General features: G+C 49.5%; 1 protein-coding gene across 1 annotated transcript in view; it reads left to right on the top strand.

Annotated features, from left to right (window-relative positions):
- Positions 1-1236: 1236 nt before the first annotated feature.
- The window catches only part of LOC120036231 (fibroblast growth factor receptor 3-like), a gene marked incomplete at its 3' end in the record, with an annotated part of 55557 nt that continues 44768 nt past the window's right edge, over positions 1237-12025 (top strand). The window contains exon 1 of the mRNA XM_038982711.1: positions 1237-1864. The remainder of the gene's footprint in view (positions 1865-12025) is intronic.

Genomic DNA, 12025 nt, shown 5'->3' on the forward strand with positions numbered 1-12025 from the left:
AAATTTGTCAAAATGTGTAACGCTTGTTCTCCTCCTCTTCGTCCGAAGAGGAGGAGCAGGGATCAGACCAACATGCAGCGGGTTTAGAAAACATAATGAATTTATTAAACGACGAAGACGAACACGAAACAACACTTGGAATAATTACAAAATAACAAAACGAACGAAGACAGACCTGAACTAGAGAACTTACAAAATAAGACGAAGAACGCACAAACAGGTATAGACTATAAACAAAAAAACGCTACAGTCCCGTGTGGTACGAACATACATACAGACACGGAAGACAACCACCCACAAACAAACAGTGTGAACACCCTACCTTTATATGGTTCCCAATCAGAGAAACGTAAAACACCTGTCTCTGATTGAGAACCATATAAGGCTAATTACCAACGACCTAAACATAGAAACACAAAACATAGAATGCCCACCCCAACTCACACCCTGACCAACTAAACACATACAAAAATAACAGACAACAGGTCAGGAACGTGACAAAATGTATAAAAACCTGTTTTTTCTTTGTCGTTAAGGGGTATTGTGTGTAGATTAACTACGAAAACCCCCAGATTTAATCACTTTTAGAATAAGTCTGTAACATAACAAAATGTGTAAAAAGTAATGGGGTCGAATACTTTCCGAAGGCACTGTACACCTATTCCTGGTTTGTATTGACAGTCATCTTTGTATCTTCAGTCATTTAGATATAGTAGATAGAACAAATGATGTCATCAGAATTGTGAACAAGACGATGAACCCTGAATCACACCGACTATGATTTGAAATACAAGGATGTTATTTAACCTATTTTGTAATAGATAGAAGATCTTGTATCTAAAACGATACATCTTAAAGAGTCTATATTATTCTATATTTCTTAGTTGCAGTGTTGTAGTCATAAGAGGTTGATGGCACCTTATGTGGGGAGAACGGGCTCATGGTTAATGAGTGAAGCAGAATAGGTGGAATGGTTTCAAATACATCAAACACAGTTTCCAGGTGTTTGATGCCATTCTGTTGGCGCTGTTCCGGCCATTATTATAAGCCATCCTTGTGTGTGCCGAGTGAGTGTAGATTATCTGCCTGGACAGACAATCCAATAACGACCATTGATTGTATTCTAGAAGAGATGGTGGGAGGCGCCTTCCTCCTCCTCTCCAACTCTCCCGCAGAACATTCCGACTCGCTGATCTACTGAAAGCCTCGAGCGTACTGGCAGGCGACACCAGAAGCTATTTTCTCTTTTTTCTCTTGCACCGCCACCGAGAGAAAGAGATCTCGAAGCGGAGCTGCTTTTATCTCACGCGTCAGTCAGTAGGATCAGGTACACTGCGCAGCGCCGCGTGGGACTCGAGCTGTACTTCACCAACAACCAGACGGCAGTTCCAGTCCAGAGTCTGGAGGCAGCAGACATCAACACTATGGAGCACAGCGGAACGAGCTGATCCTTCTCTCCCGGTCCCGACCTGGTCCTTACGGAACTGTCCAGAGACCAGAGAGATGATTAAGTAATGTGGATTATATATAGTCACTCACTGTCGTATTGGACGGATACAACAGCTGAACACGACGCGGTTGCAAAAGGATTTCGACTTGAAGACTGAAGAGATCGTTTCGAAGTAAGGAGGGATATCTCTCTGCCCGGGTGGAAGAGTCGCTCAGGCAGGCTGCTTGTTGGGATTTGATTTTAGAACTGCATAATATTACAACTACAACACTTCTAGGCGGATGTATATATATAGAGAGTGTTTTTTTAGGAGCGGTTTTGAGGAACAATTTTGTTTATTTTTATGGTGATAATTAACTCTTATAAAGGATCGCTTTCAAAACGGAATCACACAAAAAGGATTACAATCCTTGGGTAAGACGGATTGCATATGATTTCATTACTATTACTATTATTGTTATAATTACATTGTTGTTGTTACGATATAAGAGAGAAAGTTGGGTGAATATTGGAGCCGACTTAATGAGAGCAGCACTTCCTTGATTATAGCCTTCGAGAGTTAGACAGACAGGTTGGTTGACTAAAAACCAGTCGGACTGTTGTTACCGTCGGCATCCATAACATAACTTAAACCAGGTCTGTGAGCGGTAAGAGAGCAGAGCGTCTCAGGATGAGCTTTCTGCTATCAGAGCTCTTTTGTTCCCGGTCCCCCGTGGCCCGTCTCCCCGGACAGGTGCTGCAGAGAGCAGGTCTGTCTGTCAGTGTTCACCGCTGTCTGCTCTGGACGCACAGGTGCGCTATGGGGACCACGATAAACTGCCGTGCTGTAAACTAAAAGGCTGTACATGGTCAATCTGATGTCAGCAGTGGCCGTACACCATTTACTGCGATACGGCATCTGCAGAAGTCAGGCCATGTATACTTCTCCCTTTGCTAAGCAGAGTAGAGCTGTTGTGAAGAAAGTTGTCAAGGAAGTGAATTGATATTTATACAGGACCTCCCGCCCTACAAACCTTCAACCAATGATGTCAATGCAGAGCTATAAGGAGTTATGCAGAACCCTTCGCATTGTTTTACCATTTGGGAGGCACTGGGTAAAGCGGTACCAAACCCACTTTGGCCTCTGCATGCCTCCAGAGGCTCCGCGTTTGCGTCACACCCTCTATAAGGATTCACCAAGCACGAACTTGATCAAGCATACATTGACTTTAGTAATACTGTGTTGGAACTCTCGGAGACCCACCCACGCTTCTATCTGCTAGTTATAGTTGACTGGTACAGAACTGAACAGGCTGCTACAGACGGTGATTTTTATTTATTTATATATTCAACTTTTATTTAACTAGGCAAAGCAGTTATGAACAAATTCCTATTTACAATGATGGCCTACCATTGATAACATAAGTGATCTATTGTAGTTTGGATTTGGTTCATCATGATCAATAGGACAAATATAAGTAATATTTTGTCAAGGTTGGGAAACAAAGTTTTTGTTATAAATAGCCTAAGTAAATATTCAGTTAATTACGGTTGTGTCCATCTACACTCTAAAATGAGTATTTTAGTATCTATTAAGTAAAATAATTGCAACCTCTGTTCTCTGGTGAATGTGGAGTTTCACACATGGCAAAATGACCCTTTCTTCACCAGACTGTTCCACAATGCTGCTTCACCAACCTTACCGTAGCATGCTACTAAGCTACTGCCTTCAGCCGTGTTCATCTCCCATCTTGACAGATATTAGGTTGCTGTGAATGAAGGTTGATGTAGGCCATGGTGCACAGCACATCATCCTCTACATGAGACCCCTTTCCCCAGTCAGTCTGAGCGCTGTAGTGGATGTTTGGGATATGTGGGCTAGTCTTCCAAATGGCGCAATAAGGGAAAGGAAAGGGGGATACCTAGTCAGTTGTAGAACTGCATGCCTTCAACTGAAATGTGTCTTCTGCATTTAACCCAACCCCTCTGAATCAGAGAGGTGGGGGGGGGCTGCCTTAACCAACATCCACGTCTTCCTCATTTAACCCAACCCCTCTGAATCAGAGAGGTGGGGGGGGGGGCTGCCTTAACTAACATCCACGTCTTCCTCATTTAACCCAACCCCTCTGAATCAGAGAGGTGGGGGGGGGCTGCCTTAACTAACATCCACGTCTTCCTCATTTAACCCAACCCCTCTGAATCAGAGAGGTGGGGGGGGGCTGCCTTAACCAACATCCACGTCTTCCTCATTTAACCCAACCCCTCTGAATCAGAGAGGTGCAGGGGGCTGCCTTAACTAACATCCACGGCGCCCAGGGCAACGCTCTAACCAATCAGAGAGGTGCAGGGGGGCTGCCTTAACTAACATCCACGGCGCCCAGGGCAACGCTCTAACCAATCAGAGAGGTGCAGGGGGGCTGCCTTAACTGAATAACCTCCTACTGCTAGGCCTTGTTATTCATTCTTTGGACGAAATGTAATACCATTGTTCATTTTACAAGCCTAACATTTATGGGCCTATCTTTTTAATGAGAGCCAACGACTAATTGATAATGAAATTCGAAGAAAGACCAAACCGTAGCCAAACCAAGCCGTCACCAAACTGTAGCCAAACCAAGCCGTCACCAAACCAAGCCATCACCAAACTGTAGCCAAACCAAGCCTTCACCAAATCGTAGCCAAACCAAGCCGTCACCAAACCATAGCCAAACCAAGTCGTCACCAAATCGTAGCCAAACCAAGCCGTCACCAAACTGTAGCCAAACCAAGCCGTCACCAAACCATAGCCAAACCAATCCGTCACCAAACCAAGCCATCACCAAACTGTAGACAAACCAAGCCGCCACCAAACCATAGCAAAACAAAGCCATCACCAAACCGTAGCCAAACCAAGCCATCACCAAACCAAGCCGTCACCAAAGCAAACCGTCACCAAATCATAGCCAAACAAAGCCATCACCAAAGCAAGCCATCACCAAACTGTAGCCAAGCCAAATCAATCCGTAGCCGTCACCAATCCGTAGCCAAACCAAGCCGTCACCAATCCGTAGCCAAACCAAGCCGTCACCAAACCGTAGCCAAACCAAGCCGTCACCAAACCGTAGCCAAACCAAGCCATCACCAAACTGTAGCCAAACCAAGCCGTCACCAAACCGTAGCCAAATCAAGCCATCACCAAACCGTAGCCAAACCAAGCCGTCACCAAAGCAAGCCATCACCAAACTGTAGCCAAGCCAAATCAATCCGTAGCCGTCACCAATCCGTAGCCAAACCAAGCCGTCACCAAACCATAGCCAAACCAAGCCGTCACCAAACCGTAGCCAAACCAAGCCGTCACCAAAGCAAGCCATCACCAAACTGTAGACAAACCAAGCCGTCACCAAACCGTAGCCAAACCAAGTCGTCACCAAACCAAGCCGTCACCAAACCATAGCCAAACCAATCCGTCACCAAACCAAGCCGTCACCAAACCGTAGCCAAACCAACCCGTCACCAAACCAAGCCGTCACCAAACCGTAGCCAAACCAAGCCGTTACCAAACCATAGCCAAACCAAGCCGTCACCAAACCGTAGCCAAACCAAGCCGTTACCAAACCAATCCGTCACCAAACCGTAGCCAAACCAAGCCGTCACCAAACCGTAGCCAAACCAAGCCATCAAGGCGGTAAAAAATGTGAGTCATGGGGAGGGCAATGTGAGACATGGGGAGGACAATATTAGTCATGGGGAGGACAATATGAGACATGGGGAGGACAATATGAGTCATGGGGAGGACAATATGAGACATGGGGAGGACAATATGAGACATGGGGAGGACAATATTAGTCATGGGGAGGACAATATGAGACATGGGGAGGACAATGTGAGACATGGGGAGGACAATGTGAGACATGGGGAGGACAATGTGAGACATGGGGAGGACAATATGAGTCATGGGGAGGACAATGTGAGACATGGGGAGGACAATATTAGTCATGGGGAGGACAATGTGAGACATGGGGAGGACAATATTAGTCATGGGGAGGACAATGTGAGACATGGGGAGGACAATATGAGTCATGGGGAGGACAATATGAGACATGGGGAGGACAATGTGAGACATGGGGAGGACAATGTGAGTCATGTGAGTCATGGGGAGGACAATGTGAGTCATGTGAGTCATGGGGAGGACAATGTGAGTCATGTGAGTCATGGGGAGGACAATGTGAGTCATGTGAGTCATGGGGAGGACAATGTGAGTCATGGGGAGGATAATGTGAGTCACGGGGAGGACAATGTGAGTCATGGGGGCAATGTGAGTCATGGGGAGGACAGTTTGAGTCATGTTGAGGACAATGTGAGTCATGGGGAGGGCAATGAGCCATGGTGGGGCAATGTGAGTCATGAGGAAGACAATTTGAGTCATGGGGAGGACCATATGAGTTATGGGGAGTGCAATGTGAGTCATGGGGAGGACAATGTGAGTCATGTGAGTCATGGGGAGGACAATATGAGTCATGTGAGTCATGGGGAGGACAATGTGAGTCATGTGAGTCATGGGGAGGACAATGTGAGTCATGTGAGTCATGGGGAGGACAATATGAGTCATGTGAGTCATGGGGAGGCCGATATGAGTCATGGGGAGTGCAATGTGAGTCATGTGAGTCATGGGGAGTGCAATGTGAGTCATGGGGAGGACAATATGAGTCACGGGGAGGACAATATGAGTCATGGGGAGGACAATATGAGTCATGGGGAGGACAATGTGAGTCATGGGGAGGATGATGTGAGTCATGGGGAGGACAATATTAGTCATGGGGAGGACAATGTGAGTCATGGGGAGGAGGATGTGAGACATGGGGAGGACAATGTGAGACATGGGGAGGACAATGTGAGACATGGGGAGGACAATATGAGTCATGGGGAGGACAATGTGAGACATGGGGAGGACAATATTAGTCATGGGGAGGACAATGTGAGACATGGGGAGGACAATATTAGTCATGGGGAGGACAATGTGAGACATGGGGAGGACAATGTGAGACATGGGGAGGACAATATTAGTCATGGGGAGGACAATGTGAGACATGGGGAGGACAATATGAGTCATGGGGAGGACAATATGAGACATGGGGAGGACAATGTGAGACATGGGGAGGACAATGTGAGTCATGTGAGTCATGGGGAGGACAATGTGAGTCATGTGAGTCATGGGGAGGACAATGTGAGTCATGTGAGTCATGGGGAGGACAATGTGAGTCATGGGGAGGATAATGTGAGTCACGGGGAGGACAATGTGAGTCATGGGGGCAATGTGAGTCATGGGGAGGACAGTTTGAGTCATGTTGAGGACAATGTGAGTCATGGGGAGGGCAATGAGCCATGGTGGGGCAATGTGAGTCATGAGGAAGACAATTTGAGTCATGGGGAGGACCATATGAGTTATGGGGAGTGCAATGTGAGTCATGGGGAGGACAATGTGAGTCATGTGAGTCATGGGGAGGACAATATGAGTCATGTGAGTCATGGGGAGGACAATGTGAGTCATGTGAGTCATGGGGAGGACAATGTGAGTCATGTGAGTCATGGGGAGGACAATATGAGTCATGTGAGTCATGGGGAGGCCAATATGAGTCATGGGGAGTGCAATGTGAATCATGTGAGTCATGGGGAGTGCAATGTGAGTCATGTGAGTCATGGGGAGGACAATGTGAGTCATGGGGAGGACAATATGAGTCATGGGGAGGACAATATGAGTCATGGGGAGGACAATATGAGTCATGGGGAGGACAATGTGAGTCATGGGGAGGATGATGTGAGTCATGGGGAGGACAATATTAGTCATGGGGAGGACAATGTGAGTCATGGGGAGGAGGATGTGAGTCATGGGGAGGACAATGTGAGACATGTTGAGGACAATGTTAATCATGGGGAGGAGGATGTGAGTCATGGGGAGGACAATGTGAGACATGTTGAGGACAATGTTAATCATGGGGAGGAGGATGTGAGTCATGGGGAGGACAATGTGAGACATGTTGAGGACAATGTTAATCATGGGGAGGAGGATGTGAGTCATGGGGAGGACAATGTGAGACATGTTGAGGACAATGTTAATCATGGGGAGGAGGATGTGAGTCATGGGGAGGACAATGTGAGACATGTTGAGGACAATGTTAATCATGGGGAGGAGGATGTGAGTCATGGGGAGGACAATGTGAGACATGTTGAGGACAATGTTAATCATGGGGAGGAGGATGTGAGTCATGTGAGTCATGGGGAAGACAATGTGAGTCAATGGGGAGGACAATATGAGTCATGGGGAGGACAATATGAGTCATGGGGAGGACAATGTGAGTCATGGGGAGGATAAGTGAGTCATATGAGTCATGGGGAGGACAATTTGAGTCATGCGGACCAGTCGGTCTATTGTGGGTCGACAGTAGTTAATCTGGTCACTGACCAGTCGGTCTATTGTGGGTCGACAGTAGTTAATCTGGTCACTGACCAGTCGGTCTATTGTGGGTCGACAGTAGTTAATCTGGTCACTGACCAGTCGGTCTATTGTGGGTCGACTGTAGTTAATCTGGTCACTGACCAGTCGGTCTATTGTGTGTCGACATCATTAACCAGTCAGACTGCTACTCTCAGTCTGTCTCAGTCATACTGCTTATCTCTGTCTGTCCCAGTCATACTGCTTATCTCTGTCTGTCTCAGTCATACTGCTTATCTCTGTCTGTCCCAGTCATACTGCTTATCTCTGTCTGTCTCAGTCATACTGCTTATCTCTGTCTGTCTCAGTCATACTGCTTATCTCTGTCTGTCCCAGTCATACTGCTTATCTCTGTCTGTCCCAGTCATACTGCTTATCTCTGTCTGTCTCAGTCATACTGCTTATCTCTGTCTGTCCCAGTCATACTGCCTGTCCCAGTCATACTGCCTGTCCCAGTCATACTGCTTCTCTCTGTCTGTCCCAGTCATACTGCTTATCTATGTCTGTCCCAGTCATACTGCTTCTCTCTGTCTGTCCCAGTCATACTGCTTCTCTCTGTCTGTCCCAGTCATAATGCTTCTCTCTGTCTGTCCCAGTCATACTGCTTCTCTCTGTCTGTCCCAGTCATACTGCTTCTCTCTGTCTGTCCCAGTCATACTGCTTCTCTCTGTCTGTCCCAGTCATACTGCTTCTCTCTGTCTGTCCCAGTCATACTGCTTCTCTCTGTCTGTCCCAGTCATACTGCTTATCTCTGTCTGTCTCAGCCATACTGCTTCTCTCTGTCTGTCTCAGTCACACTGCTTCTCTCTGTCTGTCCCAGTCATACTGCTTCTTTCTGTCTGTCCCAGTCATACTGCTTCTCTCTGGACGGTCCCAGCCATACTGATTATCTCTGTCTGTCCCAGTAATACTGCTTTTCTCTGTCTGTCCCAGTCATACTGCTTCTCTCTGTCTGTCCCAGTCATGCTGCTTCTCTCTGTCTGTCCCAGTCATACTGCTTATCTCTGTCTGTCTCAGTCATACTGCTTCTCTCTGTCTGTCCCAGTCATGCTGCTTCTCTCTGTCTGTCCCAGTCATGCTGCTTCTCTCTGTCTGTCCCAGTCATACTGATTATCTCTGTGTGTCTGGGTGTGAATACTTTGTGAAGGCACTGTATATCTATCTGCCTCTTCAGCTTCTGTCTGTGTTGTTCTAGAAACTGAGGGTTCTTACTACACGCTGCCTCTTCAGCCGAGAATTCAGCCCAGATATACACAGATATATAAACAGATATCGTTTCTCTCTCTCTCTCTCTCTCTCTCTCTCTCTCTCTCTCTCTCTCTCTCTCTCTCTCTCTCTCTTTCTCTCTCTCTCTCTCTCTCTCTCTCTCTCTCTCTCTCTCTCTCTCTCTCTCTCTCTCTCTCTCTCTCTCTCTCTGTGTATTACTTTCCCTAACTTAAGCCACAGACAAACATTCCCCTCCTAACTGAGAGTGATGTAATGTGGGAGGGAGGGGGAGAGATAGAGAGGAAGGGAGAAAAAGAGAGGGAAAAAGTGAGAGAGAATGAGAAAGGAAGAGAGGGAGGGAGTACACTATAGGGAGTAGGGTGCCATTTGAGACACTGCCTGTTTTCATCCTACAGGGCTACAGGGCTACAGGGCTACAGGGCTACAGGGCTATAGGGCTACAGGGCTACAGGGCTACAGGGCTATAGGGCTACAGGGCTTGAGGGCTAGAGGCCTACCACGCTAGAGGGCTATGGGACTACAGGGTTACTAGGCTAGAGGGCTATAGGGCTACAGGGCTATAGGGCTATGGGGCTGAAGGGCTACAGGACTACAGGGCTACAGGGCTATCGGACTAGAGGGCTACGGGCTCAGGGCTACAGGGCTACAGGGCTATAGGGCTACAGGGCTACGGGCTCAGGGCTACAGGACTACAGGGCTACAGGGCTACAGGGCTAGAGGGCTCAGGGCTACAGGGCTACAGGGCTACAGGGCTACGGGCTCAGGGCTACAGGGCTACAGGACTACAGGGCTATGGGGCTACAGGGCTACAGGGCTACAGGGCTACGGGCTCAGGGCTACAGGGCTACAGGACTACAGGGCTATGGGGCTACAGGGCTACAGGGCTACAGGGCTACAGGGCTTGAGGGTTAGAGGGCTGAAGGGCTACAGGACTACAGGACTAGAGGGCTACAGGACTACAGGACTAGAGGGCTACAGGACTACAGGACTAGAGGGCTACAGGACTACAGGACTAGAGGGCTACAGGACTACAGGACTACAGGGCTACAGGACTACAGGACTAGAGGGCTACAGGACTACAGGACTAGAGGGCTACAGGACTACAGGGCTATGGGGCTAGAGGGCTATGGGGCTAGAGGGCTAGAGGGCTATGGGGCTTGAGGGCTAGAGGGCTATGGGGCTGAAGGGCTACAGGACTACAGGGCTACAGGGCTACAGGGCTACGGGCTCAGGACTACAGGGCTATAGGGCTACAGGGCTAGAGGGCTATGGGGCTGAAGGGCTACAGGACTACAGGGCTACAGGGCTATAGGACTAGAGGGCTACAGGGCTACAGGGCTATAGGGCTACAGGGCTATAGGGCTACAGGGCTACAGGGCTATAGGGCTACAGGGCTATAGGGCTATAGGACTTGAGGGCTAGAGGGCTACGGGCTCAGGACTACAGGGCTACAGGGCTACAGGGCTACAGGGCTATAGGGCTACAGGGCTATAGGGCTATGGGGCTAGAGGGCTACAGGACTACATGGTTACTAGGCTAGAGGGCTATAGGGCTATAGGGCTACAGGGCTAGAGGGCTATGGGGCTGAAGGGCTACAGGGCTACAGGGCTACAGGGCTACAGGGCTACAGGGCTATAGGGCTATAGCGCTATAGGACTTGAGGGCTAGAGGGCTACGGGCTCAGGACTACAGGGCTACAGGGCTACAGGGCTATAGGGCTACAGGGCTATAGGGCTAGAGGGCTACGGGGCTACGGGGCTGAAGGGCTACAGGACTACAGGGCTACAGGGCTACAGGGCTACAGGGCTATAGGGCTACAGGGCTACAGGGCTACAGGGCTACAGGGCTACAGGGCTATAGGGCTACAGGGCTACAGGGCTATAGGGCTATAGGGCTACAGGGCTACAGGGCTATAGGGCTACAGGGCTATAGGGCTACAGGGCTACAGGGCTACAGGGCTAGAGGGTTAGAGGGCTACGGGCTCAGGGCTACAGTGCTACAGGGCTATAGGGCTACAGGGCTACAGGGCTATAGGGCTACAGGGCTAGAGGGCTAGAGGGCTACGGGCTCAGGACTACAGGGCTACAGGGCTATAGGGCTACAGGGCTACAGGGCTACAGGGCTTGAGGGTTAGAGGGCTACGGGCTCAGGGCTACAGGGCTACAGGGTTACTAGGCTAGAGGGCTATAGGACTACAGGGCTACAGGGCTATAGGGCTACAGGGCTACAGGGCTACAGGGCTTGAGGGCTAGAGGGCTATGGGCTCAGGGCTACAGGGCTACAGGGCTATAGGGCTACAGGGCTATAGGGCTACAGGGCTACATGGCTAGAGGGCTATGGGGCTGAAGGGCTACAGGACTACAGGGCTACAGGACTACAGGGCTACAGGGCTATCGGACTAGAGGCCTACCACGCTAGAGGGCTACAGGGTTACTAGGCTAGAGGGCTATAGGGCTATAGGGCTACAGGGTTACTAGGCTAGAGGGCTATAGGACTACAGGGCTACAGGGCTATAGGGCTACAGGGCTACAGGGCTACAGGGCTACAGGGCTACAGGGCTACAGGGCTACAGGGCTTGAGGGCTAGAGGGCTAGAGGGCTCAGGGCTACAGGGCTACAGGGCTACAGGGCTACAGGGCTAGAGGGCTATGGGGCTGAAGGGCTACAGGACTACAGGGCTACAGGGCTACAGGGCTAGAGGGCTATGGGGCTGAAGGGCTACAGGACTACAGGGCTACAGGGCTATCGGACTAGAGGCCTACCACGTTAGAGGGCTACAGGGCTACTAGGCTAGAGGGCTATAGGGCTATAGGGCTACAGGGCTTGAGGGTTAGAGGGCTACGGGCTCAGGGCTACAGGGCTACAGGGTTACTAGGCTAGAGGGCTATAGGGCTATAGGGC

The sequence above is a fragment of the Salvelinus namaycush genome, unplaced genomic scaffold (assembly GCF_016432855.1).
Source record: "Salvelinus namaycush isolate Seneca unplaced genomic scaffold, SaNama_1.0 Scaffold1258, whole genome shotgun sequence".
NCBI lineage: Eukaryota > Metazoa > Chordata > Actinopteri > Salmoniformes > Salmonidae > Salvelinus > Salvelinus namaycush.